Source organism: Xenopus tropicalis, chromosome 5 (assembly GCF_000004195.4).
Source record: "Xenopus tropicalis strain Nigerian chromosome 5, UCB_Xtro_10.0, whole genome shotgun sequence".
Classification (NCBI taxonomy): domain Eukaryota; kingdom Metazoa; phylum Chordata; class Amphibia; order Anura; family Pipidae; genus Xenopus; species Xenopus tropicalis.
In genome coordinates, this window is record NC_030681.2 from 144,015,626 (window position 1) to 144,037,525 (window position 21,900).

A 21,900-nucleotide genomic window follows, 5' to 3' on the forward strand; every position below is an offset into this window, starting at 1 on the left:
TTATTTGACAATTCTTTGTTTCACTGTCTCAAAAATAAAACACTGACCCTCAGATCATTTTATCAAGAATAAAATGCTATGCATGGTAGTACTTTTGCTCAGACCACAGACTTCTGCACTGAAATAAACACTTGGCCAAATCATTTATAAAGCTTGGAAAAAGGCTGCAGTAGGCCTTATAACGTTACTGTCTCTATAAGAGCATTTTATTCTGTATTACAGTATGTCCATGTCCAAAGATGTGTGTTTTTTTTTTTTTCTTCTTCTTTTGTTCTAAGGATGTTGGTCAGTTGCTAAAGAGAACATTTCCTGGAAAGATATTTACGACCAAAACTTCTTGGTTTAATGAAAATCAGTTCTATACATATTAAAAACTCTGTAATTTTACCTATTCGTAATGTGACAATTCTTATTGGCCACTTGATGGCAGAGATGCACCAGTTTAGAGTCTGTATTGGTTCCTGGTTTCATCAGGAGATGCATTTTTTTCATGAAACCCAGTCTATTTTTACATGCATACTTTCACATTCTTTTAATAAAAAACCAAACAATCTGTACCATATGTCTTATATTTGTTCACTGCAAGCTAGTATTACCATCTTTTTTTGTACGTCTCATTTTATCCATTGTAATTTTCTACTCTATATTATGTTATTTTAGGACAATATGGCTGTAGCATCACTGATCTGCTTGAATCTCCTTAGCCAGGAATGCTCTGTTGCATAGCAAAAGTCAGCGGGGCTTTAGTCGCTGTTTCTGCTCTTTTTATGATTGTTATACTGCCTGTGCTCTCGAGTTAAACTTATAGAAGACTATACAGTACTTGCATGTTTTTTTGTTAGCTTCCAGTGTAGTTATATAAATACATATGTAACTATGTTATCTGAGGCAAGATATATCTTTAATATGATATGGGGTTTCTAAAATATATAAATTGAATCTAAGGAGTTTACAGGTATAATTTTGTTTATTTGAACATGTACCAGTTGTATTGAGTTTGGTAAGGCAGATAATTATCCTATACAGGTATCGGACCCCTTATCAGGAAACCCGTTATCCAGAAAGCTCCAAATTACGGAAAGGCCATCTCCCATAGACTCCATTTTAATTAAATAATTCAGAATTTTAAAACTGATTTCCTTTTTCTATGTAGAAATAAAACAGTACCTTGTAATTGATCCCAACTAAGATATAAATAATCCTTATTGGATGCAAAACAATCCTATTGGGTTTAATTAATGTTTTATTAATTTTTTAGTGGACTTAAGGTATTAAGATCCAAATTACGGAAAGACCCCTTATCCGGAATACCCTTGGTCCCGAGCGTTCTGGATAATGGGTCTTATACCTGTATATAGGGGCCCATTTATTAATGTACGATTGGTTATGAATAGAAATGTGTTTTTTTTTGTTTTTCTAATTTTTAGAACTGTGCATATTTTCCGCAACTTTTTCGTACTTTTCAACAATTTGCGTGACAAAATCGTATTTGTCGCCACGAGTGCGAAAGTTTCGGAATTCATTCAAGCTTTAATGACTTTCTTTTGGCCAGGTTGGAGCTACAGGATACAGAAAAACTCACCAACACACCCTGGCTCCTCCCCCAAAAAAAACTTTAGCCTGGTGCCCGGTATCAAGAGGGAATGGCACCCTCCAATCCAATCTCGAACGGCAGATACTGTCTGGCACAGCAGTTACAATTGCCTTGCTGTGCCAGTATCTATGTTGTTCGAGATTGGAGCTGCAGAGTGCCATTGAGTCCTGTGGAAAGCTTGCCAAATCATGCATTCAAGTTTCAAAGTCAGAAAGGGTTTCGCACCATTTGCGATCGTTGGGATACGAAAATTTTGTGACTGTTGGATCGCCAATACGTATATGATCATTTCAATACGAAAACTTTGGAACTTTCAGATTACAAGTAAGATTTTTTGTGACGTTTTCGATCATCACAAATGATCGGATTTCGTGATTCGTATTCTTACCTTAGTGAATCGGCCCCATATAGTTGCATTACTATTATTTCTTTGCATTATTGGGTTTAAAGGGACACTGTCATGATTTTTATGGGGTACTTTTTATTTCCAAATGACACTGTTTACATAGCAAATAATTCCCACTACCATTTAAACTGTTATTCTTGAACCAACAAATGCATTTTTAGTGGTAATATTGGTGTGTAGGCGCCATCTCAGTGCATTGTGCCTGAGTCTGAGCTTTCAGCCAGCGCTACACAGAACTGCTTTCAGCTAACCTATTGTTTCTCCTTCTCCCATGTAACTGGAGGAGTCCCAAGACGGACTTGGATTTCTTGCTATTGAGTGCTATTCTGATACCTACTGGGAGCTGCTATCTTGCTCCCTTCCCATTGTTCTGCTGATCGGCTGCTGGGGGGGGGGGATATCACTCCAACTTGCAGCGCAGCAGTAAAGTGTGACTGAAGTTTATCAGTGCACAGGTCACATGGCTGTGGCACCCTGGAAAATGAAGAATATGGCTAGCCCATGGGACATTTCATAATTAAATATTTTTTTGTGCTTTTAAAAACAGATTACAATGCTGGAGAAGCTGTTAACTGATGGGTTTGGAAAAAGCATGTTTTCCCAGTGACAGCTTTATAGTGTTCCATAATAATTTATTGTCAAAATGTGGCATTTCTGTTGACTTTTTTTCCTGACGTCTGGTGCCTATATTGGGCAGGCATTGTGTGCGAGTTCTTTGTTCTGAAATGAGAGAATTAGACTAAGCTACACAATCTGTTGTCTTGAACAAGATTCTGTTCGATGCAACAAGGTCTGATCCTACACTCTAATTAAGAATGTGACACAAAATGGCAGATGCCTTGTTTTTGTGCCTCCACATCTGTCTGATTGTGTTTTTGCTTAACAACATTGCGTGCTGCCCACACCTACAACAGTTGTGTTGCACATCTCTCATTTAGTTAATATGAGCAATTAAAAATAAATGATTGTGCAACTTGTAGGCGCCAAGATGCTGCCGTTAGGTATTCACAGATATTACTGATTTCTGCTGATCATACATATTCATAGCTGCCAGCAAAGTACATCATGATAAAATATTTACATAGTTACATGTCTTTGCTGAACACTTTGCACTTTAGTAAATATAACTGCAAAATTGATGAGTGTTTTCTATTTTAAACCAGTCAAAACGGTTATTAAGGATTTAATTTGTTACAGATACACTAAATTAGTTTCTATTTTTGCTGGATGCAGAATGATATTTTTGATGCCTTTGCATTCAAACAGCGTTTGTCTAGTGCAGTTGTTTCCTAATAAACCTTGTAGGATTCATTTATTTTAGACCAAGCCCCACTGATATCATGTGATCGTTGAGTAGAACCTTCTTCCCCCGCCCCCAGTCACATAATATGATTTTATTGCGTGCAAAAAATTAGTTATGCAGGAGAGTGAATTATGGATAATGCATGCTTATTATAGAACAGGAGGACAAGCCCGAACACTTCTAGGTTGGAAACAAAGAAATTAAGTAAAGAAGTAATATTAATGTACTAGTTGATCCAGGGACTGGTCCGATTGCCATCTTGGAGTCAGGAAGGATTTTTTTCCCCTCTGCGGCAAATTAGAGAGGCTTCAGATGGGGTTTTTTGCCTTCCTCTGGATCAACTAGTAGTTAGGCAGGTTATATATAGGCATTATGGTTGAACTTGATGGACGTATGTCTTTTTTCAACCCAACTTACTATGTTACTATGTTACTACTATGTAATGGTTTTACTTCTAGACGTTGAGGGTTCCAGTTTGTTTATAGTACAATCAATCTCTGTTGTTTTTGTAGTAGATAATAATTAAGGATCAGGTCAGTCTGAAGATCTCTGTGCCTTACAAATCTCCCTTGTCGCGGGCGACTGATCTTCCCAATCTCTGTGCCTTACAAATCTCCCTTGTCGCGGGCGACTGATCTTCCCGATCCCTGTGCCTTACAAATCTCCCTTGTCGCGGGTGACTGATCTCCCCGATCTCTGTGCCTTACAAATCTCCCTTGTCGCGGGCGACTGATCTCCCCGATCTCTGTGCCTTACAAATCTCCCTTGTCGCGGGCGACTGATCTCCCCGATCTCTGTGCCTTACAAATCTCCCTTGTCGCGGGCGACTGATCTTCCCGATCTCTGTGCCTTACAAATCTCCCTTGTCGCGGGCGACTGATCTCCCCGATCTCTGTGCCTTACAAATCTCCCTTGTCGCGGGCGACTGATCTCCCCGATCTCTGTGCCTTACAAATCTCCATTGTCGCAAGCGACTAATCTCCAAAATATGCCATCCCACCAGCGAGAATGGAAGTTGCCGGTGGGATGGCATACGTAGTGCAGCGATTTGCCGCAATTGGCAAAGTTGCCTCGAGGAGCAATTTCAGCGATCAAGGCGCCGCGTATACCGTCCCACCACCGATTTACATTCTCGCCGGTGGGATGAAATTTCGGGGAGATTAGTCCCCTGCGACAAGGGAGATTTGACATGTAGCGACTAATCTCCCCGTGTGCCACAGCCCGTAAGGCTACACATTGTATGGCAGAGTTTCTGCTAAATTCCACTAATTATCTTCGGCACTGGATAGTTAGGGGCGGCTTTCAAATAGGACATTTGAAACTTCATAGAGGCAGAAGACCTCTAAAAACTCTAAAATATACATAATTTGAAAAAACAATCGTACAACACAGACATTACAAAAAAAATCATATTGTCAGATTAGTCTTTGAAATGACTAACAGTCAAGCCCATATGCTGCATAACATTGGTAGACAGAACCATAAACAGTCTGCTTGAATGCTATTAAGAGGTAACAAAAAATAGAAAAAAAAAACACAACAGGCTAAGGCAAAAACAGGACAGGCCATGGCAGGCTTCATGCAAGGCAGAGACCAAAGTACATGACTGGACGTGGGAATTGTTGTGAAACTGCTTACACTTCACAAGTCACACTTCCAGTCATGTACTTGAAACACCTGACTCAATGAGAATCATGGTACCATTGTGACTGGATCACATTTTCTCACACCTGTGAGTTTCAGCCAATATCTAACTAAATAAGTTCAATGGAACCATTGTGATTGGATGTACGTGACTGAACTGCGCTCGGGGGTTTAAATGCCAGGGAATTCCCTACCACTCATTTGAACTGAAGAAGGCTTTTTGGATAAGTGGTGAATACTCAGAAAATCCAGTTGTTTTAGACTTAATTCTGTATATCATGACTTGCATGAATGAGAATCTACATAGATAGTATGCCAGTATGAGGCTTAAGCATTGTAAGCAGAATCCGTAAGAGTTTCAACCAAGAGAAACTTGGAGAAAGGGATATAAAAGATTTGTTAGAAAAAAAGAAACTAGCCAAAAGTTTCCATGACTGTTCACAGAGGAGTAAGACAGACGAGCAATGGCCAAGAGAACCACTAATATACAGTATGACTGAGTCACATGAAGCCTATCCTACGAGCACAGATTTGTTTGGTGAACCAGCGCTTTAAATATTCTCCATCCAAATTTAAGTAGCCTATGGGGCACGTTTACTTATCCACAAATGCTCTGAGCGTTCGTTCGATCAGTCCAATCGTATTTTCCACAACTTTTTCGTACCTTGTGCGACTTTTTCGTATTTTTAGTGCGAAAAAATCGGATCGGTTTTACAGCTGTTTACAATGGTTCGGTACAGAATTTTTGTGACTTTCGGATCGCGAATACGATATTATCGTGACTAATATGATTTTTTCGGAAGCATTTTCGTGATATTTGCGATCTTCAGAAATTTTCGTTTCCAATCCAGAATTTTCCCATTCGGGATTCGAACTCGTGTTTTGATAAATCTGCCCCTTTGAGTCTATTAATGTTACGGGGATCAGTCTTTAATCGTAACCTACTAAGAGACGGACACCTCTAGTCAGCCAGAAAATTAATCTTTTTATGTATTGTTTAGGAATATATTACTTTTTGAAGCCGAACAAATTTGGCTTTTAGGATTTAGACCCTTATTAATTATTCCTCGGGCATGTAATTCATTTATCCCTTTATATTTATCAGAGAGAAATGCCTTTGTATCCAAAGGTGAAATTACAAAAGAAAGTCTATAAAAGTAAAGTGGCAATCCATAAATCACAGGAAGTATTCAACAGAATATAAATCAAACAAAATGTCGTTACATCTGAAAGAAAGTATTAAAACCCGCAGGAAAAAAAAAGGGATTTTGTGATAAATGTCATGTATTAAATCATGAGTAATTGCCTATAATTTGATCCAAACCGGAAAAGAATAAAATGATAAATACACCCCTTCTACTTTAAACAAGTACTAAAAGACATTATCAGAATTTATGAAAATAACATTTTTAAGGTCAAACGTCTGTTTCCCCGAATGAAGCCATGAACGCAATGGAAAATTGACTTCAAGGCAAACAGCTGTGAGTTAGAAGAGAGTGGAAGTTACATTGAAAGAGCTTCATTCTGTAGGTATGATATGTACAGCACCATTAGGTATTCTGTATTTATTAAACATGGCAATTTTATTATGATAAATCCCAGGGAATATGTACGCCCTTGCACAGATTGGATTGTTAATAAGGCACGGGGCCACAAATATGCATTAAACAATTCCCTCTTGTAATTGTAGTTCGACATTTGGGAGACTGTAGGTTGACAATCCCATACTTAATTTAGGACTGACTATGCATTTTCCTGTAACAATGTATTATGGCAAGTACAGGAAACCCGTTATCCAGAAAGCTCTGAATTACGGAAAGGCCGTCTCCCATAGTTGAAGTGAAGAAGCTGCTCGGATGAGTAGTGAAACGTCTTCATTGATTACCAAACAAGTCCAGTTGCTTTAGATGTATTTATACTAGATATACCATGACCTGGATGAATGAAAATCTTCATAATAACTTGCCATAGTTTACCCCTGGGAAAATTCACGGCTTTCTCTTTACTTCTTTAGGAGTGTTAGAGGCATATTCTTCAAAATGGAAATACAGCAAACTCTATATTCAACGTATGATAGATGTGTCCCTGAAAATCAGGGTTTACTCCTTCCATAATGGTCAACAAGACCAATAAATATAAGGTTTGTATCTACCTAAAACTATAATAGCATACGGTAAGTATTCCTAAGCACTTAGTGGGCCAATGCAGACTGCCAAGGTTTAAGACAGCTGGAATAGGTTAAGTGTAATTCTTACTATTAAGAAACCAAAAAGATTTTGCACTTTTATTGAAAGTTATAGCTTTGCTTATCCCCCAGTGATGCCTTGTCATGTCCTCTTAACCTCCCTAATTTAGAGCTTGACCCACACTGGCTTCCTGTAAATAAATTATAAATAAAATAGGAGGCCTGAGGAACTTTAGAGGGATAATGACTTATTAGGTTAGGCCAGGGACCCCCAACCTTTCTTACTCGTGAGCCACAGTCAAATGTAAAAAGACTTGGAGAGCAACACAAGCATCATAAAAGTTCATGGAGGAGCCAAATAAGGGCTGTGATTGGCTATTAGGCAGCCTCTATGCACCCTATCAGCTTACAGGGGGCTTTATTTGGTAGGAAATCTTGTTTTTATTCAACCATGACTGGACTAGGCTATTCTTGCAAGCAAAGCCAGGAATACATGCACAGAAGCTTGGGCACATAAAGCAAATGAAAGCTAGATAAGCATTTGGGGAATCATATGGATTTAAGGTTTATTTTTGGGACCAAAAAAGTTAGAAGATATTTTGACTTTATATAGATCCTTAGACTATTCCTCCCTAACTCCACCCTATAGCATCTAATTATGAGATGTTCTTTTAACGTACATTTATAAGGCCTCCCTATTATACTATAAGGGCACACTAGGCGGGCTTACTATCCTCCTCAGGCATTTTTTTGTAGACACGGCCACACAAGCAAAGTGGATCTGTGTGGAGCTACATGAAGCTCATAATGGAAATGGGTCTTAAATAAAATATGTAATAGGCAGATCAAACTGTAGTAGAGAGTATCTTTAGTTTATGGCCTATACAAACCATCCTATGTTGCCCAGTTATCAGAAATTCACACTGTATTGAATTTTACACAGTTGGTAGTTAATGTTGATATCTATACTTGGGGCAGATTTATCAAAATGTGAGTTTACAGCTTAATACATAAAACTCATCCACGTTCTATTAATTTCTATGGGATTTTTAGAAGTGTATTTATCAATGGGTGAAAGTAAGAACTCATAATTTTAAAAATACACTTTTATAGTAATGAATGGAATGTGTGTGAGTTTTTATGTATTAGGGTAAGGACCCACGGAGCGGTTCAGTTGCCCGCAATAGGTCTCTGCTATAGTGGGCGACTAACCGCGCAAAAATGGCTTTCCATTGGCAACAACAGGAGTCGTCAGTGGACAGCCCTTCACATAGATTATAGATTCCTTCCCATCGCTGCCTCTTGCAGGCAACTTTGCACGACTTTGGAAAACAAAGCGATATGAAGGGCTTTCCACCAGCGACTCCTGTTGTTGCCAGTGGAAAGCCATTTTTGAGCAGTTAGTTGCCCGCTATAGTAGAGGTCTATAGTGGGCGACTGATCTGCTCTGTGGGTTCTTAACCTTAAGCTCTGAACTCACATTTTGATAACTCTGTCCCTTGGTCATCTGTCCCTTTATTTTTTATGAAGCCATAAAACTGCTAATTCCTCACACCTGGTGCCTTAAACATTTACCTGTGTGTAAGGCTGATGCCAGATGAGGCGTAGGATGGATATTTTTGGCAAGCGGAAAAGCGCTTGCTGAAAATACCGCCCTACGCCTCCTACATGTGCCTGCACCTGAATGAATGGGATACGCTCGGGTGCAGGCACATGTAGCCGAAATACGCATGAAAATGCGAGAGAATGCAAAGTCTGGCGTTTTTATATGTTTATCGGCTACATGTGCCTGCACCCGAGCGTATCCCATTCATTCAGGTGCAGGCACATGTAGGAGGCGTAGGGCGGTATTTTCAGCAAGCGCTTTTCCGCTTGCCAAAAATATCCATCCTACGCCTCATCTAGCATTAGCCTAAGCTGTGGTTACTACTAAACTGCTGGGCGAAACCTCTCCATCAGCTTGAGCCTCTATTCATGCCTATAGATTATTTATTTTTAACTGTTTAATGCTTTACATAACAATGGCTATGATATGGAATTAGCTGTGAGAAACAGTATTTTGTAGGTCGTCCCTCTACTAAGATCTTTCATTTCTCAGTGTTTCTCTTCTAGACCTGCCTTTGCAGAAAATAGATAAGGATCATGTTTTCTTTGAAAAGGGCATAAAACAACTGGGCAGTGTTTAAGGTGTTGCTAAAGCAGAGCCCTGTAATGTGATAAATGAGAACTTATAACTGATGCGGCTAAACACATATAAAAGGTGAGGTAAAAGGAGAAAAGGTTGTGCCCACATAGTACTGAAACCAAGGGGACCGAGTCCTTCATAAACAACTACAACTTCTACTAAGAACTTTAAAAGAGACATATCCTATAAAAAGTAAGAATGTACCAGTGAATTATACTCCTCTAGATATAGAAGGATTGTGCATAAAAAAATTGGGTTCAAATTCCATCAAAACCCCACTAGCCCCGCCCATCTGTTCCACTTCCTGCTGGCTGAATTCTCTGGATGTGCAGGGGGGCCGGTGGCTCTCAGTACACTGCACTGTAGGATAGGAACCAATCAGCAGCTATGCTGACCTGATAGGGAACTGAAGCCTGTCTGTGCTTGTGTGAGTGCAGGGCTGTGATTGGCTATCCCCCTCCTACTGTGCTTCTGGCAGGGACTGTTAGGACACACCCACCCTTCATTTCAAACACGGACAGAAAAGTGATAGGATCTATAGGGAGCTCCAATAAAGGGGCCATTTGTACAGATAGGATTAATTTTTAGCACAAAGTGAAAATAGCACCGTATATTATTCATAATTGCCTACAGGTTTAGGGTTTTTCCCATTTATCCAATATGTCTCCTTTAAAACAAAGTGAAGGCTTATTTGGCAATTTTTACACATGTGACTTTTAGGGGCAGATTGATCAAAATTCGTTATTTTCATGCTTTTTTTCTACTATGACTAAACTCACTTTTGAAAAAAATAAAATAAACAAAAACATGAATATATACTCATTTATTCTTGCACTTACAAATGAAAAAAAAAATCCACGAAAACCACAAATAAATAAAGATTGTTGCAATCTGCTCAGGACAATTTACATTAACTTCTACATGACCTCGACAGCTGTTAGGCGTATTTTTACTTACGGGTTTTGACACGTGAATGTTGAGTTTTAGCGCCAAAAAAAAGCAAATTGTAAAAAAAAAAAAAGAAAAATGAACATTAGTCAATTCCCCCTTAGTTTTACTTCTTAAATTGACTAAACTCAAAATTTTTCATAATTTAATGTTTCCTTAATTAAAACTTGATCGAATTAAACCATGAAAAAAACTTGAATGCATTGAATTTGTATTATATCAATCATTTTTAATGGGTCTTCAAAATTTTTTTGATAAACTCGAATTGAAGAACCGCATCAGTTTTGCCTAGGACTCCCATTGTCTTCCACATGAACGTTCAAGCTTGCTGACTTTTTACATTCGATATTTTTTGGGGGGACTTTTTTTGTGCTTAATAAATAATAAACATTCGAGTTTTGGAAACCGTAATTCGAAAAAAATAATAATATTGAAACTATAACATAGATACATAGATGGAATAATTAACCAAAATGGGAAAAACGTAAAAATAATCGTTCCATATGTTTCCAAATTATGTATGTGAAACTATTATCAAATCACAATGGAATAGTTTAAATACTAATAGACAATAAGACAATACAGCAACAGGGAATTAAATATGTAGCCAATAAAGTTGGAAATAAGGGTGTGTGCAACACACTGGGATCAATTGTCATTGGGGTACAATAGCTAAAACCCCAATACTTTAAAGGACAATGAAAGGTTAATATAAATTAAAAGTAAGTCTAAAGGCATTCTTTTTAAGTACTTACTGCATATCTAAATTCCCAGATCCCTGCTTGCTTCTCTGAGGTATGGTGCTGGCAGCCTACAGCAGTGTGAAGCCTACAGTGACATCACTGAAATCTCTCTCCCCTTCCTGTAGGTGCCAGCGGCAGCCTTCCTATTCTCTGAGCATGTGTGTAACTTGATCCTGTCTCCTGTTCTGAGCTACACATGCCCACCAGCCAATCAGAAGCGGATCTGGCAGAGGGGAGGGGGAGGGAATGAAACACATGTGCAGTATGAAGCAAGGAGGGAAAGGAAGGGGAATACCTTTTTAGAGATGGCTGTCTGTTCTAGAAAATGTGAAGTAAGTGTGACTGAGTAAATATTTGATTCGGTGAGCCAAAAGTGTGGCGTTTTTACTAAACAATTGGAGGACTATTGGGCACTATGCTTTTTACATTTTGACTTGCATTCTCCTTTAATGGAAGGGGAGACTGCTGTGCTGGGGAAAAGGTGGCAATGATTACCAGGAGGTAAATAACAAGAGCAGTCATTTATTAACACAAGGGCAGCGTGCAAGCGTACAAGTGTCTTTTTGGACACACATTTTACCCATAATGCAATTGTGCTGGAAGCATCAATACAGGCACAGTTACATTTGCAATTTGATACGTCACATGTAAGCTGAATTCAGTATTTTCAGAGTATAGTAAGTGTTGAGGAAACAAATCTGGTGTGCCCATTGGCCCAACCCACTGTGGAAACCCTGGAGCTATGGCCAGGTTCAGACTGGCACAATGGTTTCCAGGCATCAGTAGGTGCAGTTGCAAATCGGAAGAGGTAGGACAGAGGCTGTGGCAGCCATGGGGAATGCAGGGGTGCATACTGACACAATTGGCAGTTTATATTAAATCAATTGCCTTCATAGTTTGCATCAACATATGCTGTTCATTGCACTCACATTGTTGGGTGCATTTGTAAATGACCCATTAATCATCAATGGCTTTGCAAGCTGAAAGATACTTGAGCATAAAGTGGAAGTGGAAGAATTTGTAACCATTTCAGAATGCCACCACATGGAAACATTATACTGAGACTCCAGGTGGTTGTGTTTGAAGAGTATATGTACACATTATACCAGATATCTTTTTACACTTACTGTTTCCACTGAATCTCAATTTTTCCCCCCATATTCCCCTTTCCCAAGGCTAATGGAAGCCATACATTCTGTTTCTTTAGAATTGAAAAGTGATCATATAGTATGTTTATATCCATTTATCATTAGTCTAAGCCATGGTATTTGGCTCTGCTATCAATAAACACAGATCTACTGTATAAGAGAGCAAACCCTTAACCAATGGAGGTACGCAATGGAGGAGAAGGTAAGGGGTAGTGATTTTGTGGCTTAATGGTTGAGGAGGAGTACTACAGTAGAGGAAAAAGCATGACTAGATGATTGGGATGGAGAAGGGGTACTACAGTGGAGAAGAAGGCATGACTAGATGATTGGGATGGAGAAGGCATGACTAAATTGTTGGTATGGAGAAGGAGTACTACAGTGGAGCAGAAGGCATGGCTAAATGATTGGGATGGAGAAGGGTACTACAGTGGAGCAGGAGGCATAGCTAGATGATTGGGATGGAGAAGGGGCACTAGAGTAGAGCAGAAGGCATGGCTAAATTATTGGAATGGAGAAGGAGTACTACAGTCTAGGAGAATACATGACTAAATGGTTAGCATGGAGAAGGGGTATTACAATGGAGCAGAAGTCATGACTAAATGATTGGGATGGAGAAGGAGTACTACAGTGGAGCAGAAGGCATGACTAGATGATTGGGATGGAGAAGGGGTACTACAGTCTAGGAGAATACATGACTAAATGGTTGGGGTGGAGAAGGGGTACTACAATGGAGCAGAAGGCATGGCTAAATGATTGGGGTGGAGAAGGAGTATTACAGTGGAGCAGGAGGCATAACTAGATGATTGGGTGGAGAAAGGGTATTACAGTAAAGCAGGAAGCATCACTAGATGATTTGAATGGAGAAGGGGTACTACAGTGGAGCAGAAGGCATAGCTAAAGGATTGGAATGGAGAAGGGGTACTACAGTGGAGCAGGAGGCATAACTAGATGATTGGGATGGAGAGGGAGAACTACAGTCTAAGAGAAGGCATGACTAAATGGTTGGGAAGAAGAATGAGTACTACAGTGGAGCAAAAGGCATGGCTAGATGATTGGAATGAAGTAATTCAGTGGTGGAGAAGTGTAAACTGAATGGAGAAATGAATGAAATTACCTTCTATTGTCTCTGCACAGCTATGACTCTGTAATGGCCACAATGTTAAATTCCCTGTTTTTAACAGAACTAAGGCTTCATGTTAATGACTCCTTTTTCTTCCTTAACAAGAAATTTTCCTTCATTCAGAGAAGCAGTGTGTCTGCTGTTACAATATCTGGCGACTTTTCAAAAATAATATAGCAGCGGCGGGGTTGTAGATTATTGATTTCACTCCTCGCTAATGAGCATGTCAAGCTTTTCTTTTATCAAACATTGATGCCTCGGCCATATTCTCAGTGTCCTTTCTACTTTTCTCTGATGTTCTCTCTCTCTCCAGGCTGTGTGTAAATGCGACTTGGGAGCAAATCCAGTCACTGTTTGCTCTCTGATAGAGCCATGTTTATTGATAGCGGAACCAAATACCACGGCTTAGAATTTATGCACAGACTAATGATTGATGGGTATACACATAAACTCTGATCGCTTTTCATTTTTCGGTGCTGGTTAGTGCTCCTATTTAGTGCCGTGTATCCTTTCTATTTTCCTTTTTTTTTTTTTAAATTTTGCCCAAAGTTGCTTATAATATTATTTTGTACGCCGAGCCTTCCATAACTTGTCCCTTAAATGCTCCGCGGTGTATTCATCTTTTACATTTTTATTAAAATGTATTATTTGGAATTTTTTTTCCGAAAATGACATTTTGATTTACGATACCAAAAGATCTCGTTTTAATTCCGTAGGGCATGCATGCTCTTTGGATACAATTATATTTTGTTCATATAGCAAGTTTTCAATTACCTAGGTGGTAATAAATGCAGTCGTTTCTTTGTTTATTGACTTCAGACTGTAATGTAGTTTTATGTGACTGGGTGCGCGGCTGGGCTGTCTCAGGTGTTTATTGTTATGAGCGAGAGAGCCGTGATCCCTGCAGTCTGGAACAGTTAAACAATTTCCGTATGCATAGATATAGCTACATTAAATATCAAAAACGGAGGAGGTTCCACAGTTAGCCTGTTGCATTTCAGTGATTTTCATGTACAAATAGAGGGGTGGGGGGTGGATTTACTAACATTTGGATCTATAGTTTCTAGAAACCACGAATAAACTCATTTCAACAAATAGCATTTATCAAAAGATCCAAACTAAAAAAGCATGAACGCAGAAAAGTTGCAGAAAAAACGCAAAACCCGCGTGTTGCATGAAAACTGTGACTTCTTCGTATTGTCGTACAAGCGCCAGCATTAAGAAAAACTTTTGAAACCATGAAGCAAAGAAAGATCTTCTAGTTGTAAAAGGGACATCTGCCGTTGACTTCTACAGGATCTCGACAGGGTTTTAGATGGCGTATTCTTTAATATGCATTTTTATGTGGTTTTGTCATTTACAATTGCATTTTCCACAACAAAATTGGGTTTTCGGCATCAAAAATGCAACCGAAAAAAAAACCAAGTGGTAGTTAATTCTCCCTTAAATGTGTACTGTCTACCAGTTGTCCATGGGATCATGTGGCTTAACTCTCCAGTATATCACTTTCTTTTTGCTTATCTATAAACCGAAATGTATTGCACTACTAAACACAATGAAGCTTTGCCATTTTTCTCTGCTTCCCAGTAGAGTAGATTAATGTGCTCCCATGTTTAGGGAGGTTTGGGTGTTCTTTTTATTTCAGATGTGTAAGCAAATGGCCAAGAATTGGGGAAATGTGTTTTGCCTATTATTTTGCCCTAGTGCAAAGGGTCTTTCCTTGGCCCTAAGGCCAAATGGTTGAATTAGAACAGCGGGCATAGGTGCCGTCGGATTGGGGACCACATCAACAAGCCAATGAGGTCCCTATCCAACAGGAAAACCAAACCTGATCTGGCCATTGTTGGTGGTGCCCATACGCAGGCAGATAAGCGGCTGAATTGGTCTAAAGGACCCATATCGGCAACTGAACTTGGCCCAAGTATGGCCATCTTACTTCATAGAGTAGAAGAATGCCCGGTATCTAAAATTCTTTAAAGAATAAATTTTTGAATTTTGATTGCAGAACAAAAAAAATAGAATTGCACTTAATATTGCATTGCAAAAAAATGAAAAATAACTTGAGCATTGAAAATTTTGTTCAGCTGCTCCCCAGTTTAACATTTAGCAGCTATCTGGTTGCTAGGGTCCAAATTAGCCTAGCAACCAGACAGTGGTTTGAATGAGTAACTGGAATATGAATAGGAGAAGGGCAGAATAAAAAAAGCGAATTAATAAATAGTAACAATAACAATAAAATGGTAGCTTAATTGTTTTTTGGTAGTGACAGCTGGAGAAGAGTCAGAAGAAGAAGGCAAATCTTTCAAAAGCTATAAAAAAATAAAGACCAATTGAAACATTGCTAAGAATTGGCCATTCTATAGCATACAAAAAGTTAACTCAAAGGTGAACCCCCCTTGATCTTGAAAAATTGAATTCAAATTCCCCCAAATTTTTTAAGATCTTTTTATGCCACAATGGTTTCGAATTGTAGAATAGACTGGATTCTATTTTAACAAATAGGCACCTTCATGTTGCACGATGTTAGTGTTTCTTCCAGCATTGATAGAGGTTAACTCTTGTGATCCAACTGGCCAATCACAGGAAGGCAGAAGCCTTTTATTGCCCCTGCCGCCCTCAGTCTGGTTGCCTGATCAAACAGGTTTTCATGTGAGAATGTAGTGGTTGGTGTTAAAATGATGAAGTTTTCTGTGTATGACCTTGGCCTGTCTCTCTAATAATCCGAATATCCCCTTGTTGCTTCTGTGAACTCCTGTGTCGGACTTGGCTTCTCCCTGACCCTATTACTCTGTGTAACGGGTGCCTTCCCTGCTGACATTAACATGGGGCAATTCCTTATTGTTTAAAGTGCAAGTTGCACACTGTTACCCGCAACTCCGATCCTGAACTGTAATCCTAATGCACAATTAGGTGTTGCAGGCAAAACCAAACTACTACACTGCTCCAAGAAATGGAGTATTAACGGCCTATTTCCAATAACAGGGAGCAGAGATATAAATGCTGACGGAGCAACTATGTCTGTTACAGCCAGTTTGAAAGGTTTTATTTAAGAGGAAATTTGCAAGAACTGCTTATTCAGCAAAGTTATGGTAGAAGACTTACTTTTTTCATTTTCATCAGTTCACCGGGGCACTCTAATAACCATATGACTTGTGCTGCAGTCCAAAGTATAGATGCTTTAGAGACCTCACGGAATACTTAATGCTACAAAAAGTCTGATGCACAAAAAAAGTGTAAACATACAAAACAGAGGACTGATCAGCGCACATTCCCTGGTCCCCTGTTTTATTAGTAATTTAGTATCTGTGCAAGTGCATACATTTTCAAAAACAGGGTTTTTTACCTACAAGGTTATGAATATAAAATTGAAGAGCTTCTACCCAATATGGTAGCCTTCACTATTAATCTCTAGTCATGTTTCATGGGTTGCTAGCTAACTGCATAATTGCCAAAGGCTGGTTTTGCAGGCAAATCCTTCCATGATGTAGATTTTATAGGGAACAGAGCCCCAAGACAAATACCAATTTTTAAAGGTATGAGACCAGCTATAAAGGTATGGGTCAGAGGGTGCTTTGGTCACTTTGGTAGACACCTTTCCAAATAAATATAATCTTAGGTACAACATAGGTAGCATATGTTTTTCTTGATGTTGTATGGTGGCTACATTGTCCTTAGAAATAGATCGTCCATAGGTTCTTTTCTATCAAGGAATTACCTAAACTTGGCCACTTGGCAACCCTGCTTGCCAGTTTGTCTAGATCCCCCTGCAAACATGACATATCCTGGATATATTCAGTTGTCCTATATCGTTTAGTATCAAGGGCAAACTGTTGGTAGCTACTTATTTAAAATATATATTTTACAAAATCATTTGATCCTTCTCTAGAGGCCACATTATATAGAGGCTCCCTCCCCAAAATGCAAAATTCAAAAATTTACAAAATAATTTGATCCTTCTCTAGAGGCCATATCAGATAGAGGCTCCCTCCCCCCCAAAAATTTTACAAAATAATTTGATCCTTCTGTAATCAGCCATATCAGACAGAGGCTCCACCTCCCCAAAAATGATACAGTAAATTCAACTGGGTATAAAAAAAAAATCATTTTATCCTCCTCTAGAGGCCGCATTAGATAGAGGCTCCTCTCCCCAAAAATCCTAAATTCAACTGATTATAAACATTAGATAGAGGCTCCGCTCCCCAAAAATCCTAAATTCAACTGATTATAAACATTTTACAAAATAATTTGATCCTTCACTAGAGGCCGCATTAGACAGAGGCTCTCCTCTCCCAAAATGCTAAATTCAACTGAGTATATACATTTTACAAAATAATTTTATCCTTCTCTAAAGGCTGCATTAGATAGAGGCTCCCCTCCCCCAAAACTCTAAATTCAACTGAGTATACACATTTTATAAAATAATTTTATCCTTCCCTAGAGGCCACATTAGATAGAGGCTCCCCTCCCCAAAAATCCTAAATTCAACTGAGTATAAACATTTTACAAAATAATTTTATCTTTCTCTAGAGGCCGCATTAGATAGAGACTCCCCCTCCCCAAAAATCCTAAATTCAACTGAGTATAATCATTTTACAAAATAATTTTATCCTTCTATAGAGGCCGCATTAGCTAGAGACTCCCCCTCCCCAAAAATGCTAAAATCTTGATTTTTTCATGATATGGACTAAATAATTCAAGCAATGATCACATCTGCATGACACTTGCTTGGATTTCTCCCACACATAATCTGGCTGTTCATTTGATCACTAAAAGAACAGATCTTGGCCTGTGAAGGCCCATTTGGGGCAAAATTGTTGAAGATCTGCTTGTTCATCCTTTGGGTCAGTCAGGAATCTGCTGTGTAGGCAGCTTTAGAAACAGCTGAAAAATCATAATAGGATGACTGCAACTACCCACCAAACAAAAATGAAACTGATTACATATTACTAATGTAGTGTATTGATTCTTTCTGGGCACAAGGAAAAGTGCATGGTTGGTGGATCCCAGTGTCGGACTGGAACCCCAGGGGCCCACCAGAAAACCCTTAGACCATAGAAAAAAAACAAATATTCCTCCTTTCCTCACCCAACCTCTTTATTCTCCCAGTCTCTTTTATTTACATGCTAGCATCTATCCTTCCATCTATTTCTCCTCTTTCTTCCCATTCAGAAATAGGGAAAGGCCATGAAACAGGCCAAATGTTCAGGAGCAGGAGGGCCTACTGACACCTGGGCCCACCGGGAGTTTTCCTGGTATCCTGGTGGGCCAGTCCGACACTGGTAGAACCCAAAGACATGTCTGTAGACAAACCTTTTGTAGCTGTCGCCATTAAATGCCACTAATGTGCTGGCTAAATGGCTACGTTATAAAAACAGATATTTTGACCGCACAAAATATTAACATACTTACCGTAATTATCAGCCTTCCAATACTGAATTATGCATTTGAAAATATATTGCATTGTGTTGTTAAAGCCCAAATTTCCATGTATTTTAGTAGCCTGGATCCTTTTAGGCAAGAATTAACTGCAATAACCTTTCAAAAGTGTGTTTGCCCATGTTTTATTCATACCTGCACTTTTTGTGAACCTGTCCTTAGCATGAACACAGGCTTTCCATCAAGTGGCTTCCCATTGTCTCTTACATTTTTATTCTTAAAATTCTTAATGCATCACAATAAAATATATTAAAATGCAGCATTTCTTTAGCCTTTTAACTTGAAAAAAAAAATAGATTCTAACTTTTTCCCTGAATTATATATTATTGCGAAGTCCTATAGTCCAAAAATCATCTAAAATATGTATGGCAATTAACTGTATGTATACAAACAGTGTATGTATATATATATCTCAAATAAATATTATACAGGTATGGGATCCCTTATCCGGAAACCCGTTATCCAGAAATCTCTGAATTACGGAAAGCCCGTCTCCTATAGACTCCATTTTAATCAAATAATTCAGAATTTTAAAACTGCTTTCCTTTTTCTCTGTAATAATAAAACAGTACCTGTACTTGATCCCAACTAAGATATAATTACCCCTTATTGGGGGCAGAACAGCCCTATTGGGTTTATTTCATGGTTAAATGATTCCCTTTTCTCTGTAATAATAAAACAGTACCTGTACTTGATCCCAACTAAGATATAATTACCCCTTATTGGGGCAGAACAGCCCTATTGGGTTTATTTAATGGTTAAATGATTCCCTTTTCTCTGTAATAATAAAACAGTACCTGTACTTGATCCCAACTAAGATATAATTACCCCTTATTGGGGGCAGAACAGCCCTATTGGGTTTATTTCATGGTTAAATGATTCCCTTTTCTCTGTAATAATAAAACAGTACCTGTACTTGATCCCAACTAAGATATAATTACCCCTTATTGGGGCAGAACAGCCCTATTGGGTTTATTTCATGGTTAAATGATTCCCTTTTCTCTGTAATAATAAAACAGTACCTGTACTTGATCCCAACTAAGATATAATTACCCCTTATTGGATGCAAAACAATCCTATTGGGTTTAATTAATGTTCTATTGATTTTTTAGTCAACTTAAGGTATGGAGATCTAAATTACTGAAAGACCCCTTATCTGGAATAACCTTGGTCCTAAGCATTCTGGATAACGGGTCCTATACCTGTATCTGTGCTTCCTTTATATCCAGGGGTATGTTACAGATAACCCTAACCACAGGCTAAATCATTAAAATATCTCTGTTCTCAAGGCCAGTTTTAAAACAGATAATGAAAGAAAAGTGTGAGAATACAAACTCATTAAAACTTTTAATTGTCTGGAGAAAGAACTTGACATAGGCCATAGGTTTATGGAAAATTACCTGCATTTAAACCAGAAATATGCCACCTATGCAGTAAAGGTTCTGACTCACTGATCATGTTTGGTCATGGTGGCCTTTCAAGCTACCTGCAGCTAGATGGAAAACTAAGCCCCCAAACAATGTAGGTCTCTATAAAAATAAATTGCATAAACAGCTCATATGTAAAACCCTGCTTCATCTAAATAAACCATTTTCATATAAATATACTTTTTTAGTAGTATGTGCCATTGGGTAATCCTAAATAGAAAACTGCCATTTTAAGTACTAAGGGCCGCCCCCTGGGATCATAGGATTCACAGTGCACACAAACAAGCCAAGGCACACATACATGCTAGGCCCCATCAGCCAATGAATGGGCAGAGTCTGCCTTTTGCTCCCACACTACTTCCTGTTACAGTTAGAGCTGCATCACTTCCTGTCAGCTGATCTTTGAGGGAGCACCCAGCCCATCACTAAATGGCGGCTCAAGGGATGTAAAAGGACAATATTTACTGATATATATATTCCAGTTTGGTGAGATTCTTTAATAGGGCTCTTAATATAATATAAACTGGGGGTTTAGTTTTCCTTTAATCAACTTCGGTGGTGAATATCTACTTACACAGTCTGAGCACTCACAAAAAGCCTTTTGAATTGAAATTAAATTAATAAAAGCAAAAATGCTTGTTTTATTTATATCCACTGAACAGTAAAATATTTACATACAGTATGTGAATGCTTCTGTAGTGTATTTATAGCAAGTGTTTTATCTGATAACAAGGGAATGTTCAGCTGCTATTGGAGTAATTACTCAGAAAACCACATTGAAATAATCCCTTTGATAAACTATAAAAAGGAATGATCAAGCGGGAAATAAATGCTAAATATGTTGCAATTGGATTTCTCGATTGGTTCATAGGGTTCATAAGGTAGTCTCTGTTTTGTTAAAGATTAGAATTTTTCTTAAATAAGGGGAATTTGTAAATAAACCTAGACGTCAGAAATAAGCAAAGTGTTCATGTATATCTATTAGAAATAAGACTAAAGGCCCCCCATCTCCTTTCTTTATCTTTTTACTATTTGCTTTTTAATAATGTATGTAAACCAGTGCTGTCCAACTTCTGTTGTACCGAGGGCCGGAATTTTTCCAACCTACGTGGTGGAGGGCCGATAATGGAAGCCAGTTTTGACCACTCCCCTTTTTGAAACCGCACCCACTTGAAACCACACCCATGTTATCACATGACCATACCCATATTAATGGTTGTAGTACAGCAAAAACCTGCCATACTCTGCCTGTGTGTGCCATACTCTGCCTTCCCTATGCTGCCTCTGTGTGCCATACTCTGCCTGTGTGTGCCATACTCTGCCTTCCCTACCCTGCCTGTGTGTGCCATACTCTGCCTTCCCTACCCTGCCTGTGTGCCATACTTGGCTGGTTTGTGCCATACTTGACCTATGTGTGCCATACTCTGCCTGCCCTACCCTGCCTGTGTGTGCCAAACTCTGCCTTCCCTACCCTGCCTGCGTGTGCCATACTTTCACTGTGTTTGCCATTCTTGGTTGGTTTGTGCCATACTCTGCCTGTGTGTGCCATACTCTGCCTGTGTGTGCCATACTCTGCCTTCCCTACCCTGCCTGTGTGTGCCATACTCTGCTTGCCCTATGATGCCTGTGTGTATGGCACATACAGTGACACAATGCTGGCACTGCTCCTACAGTCTGCACAATAACTATATATTAAAAAACTTTTTAATTGCAGTACCACCTCAGTATATATTCTTTTTGTAGTGTGCAGGGATTATTTGT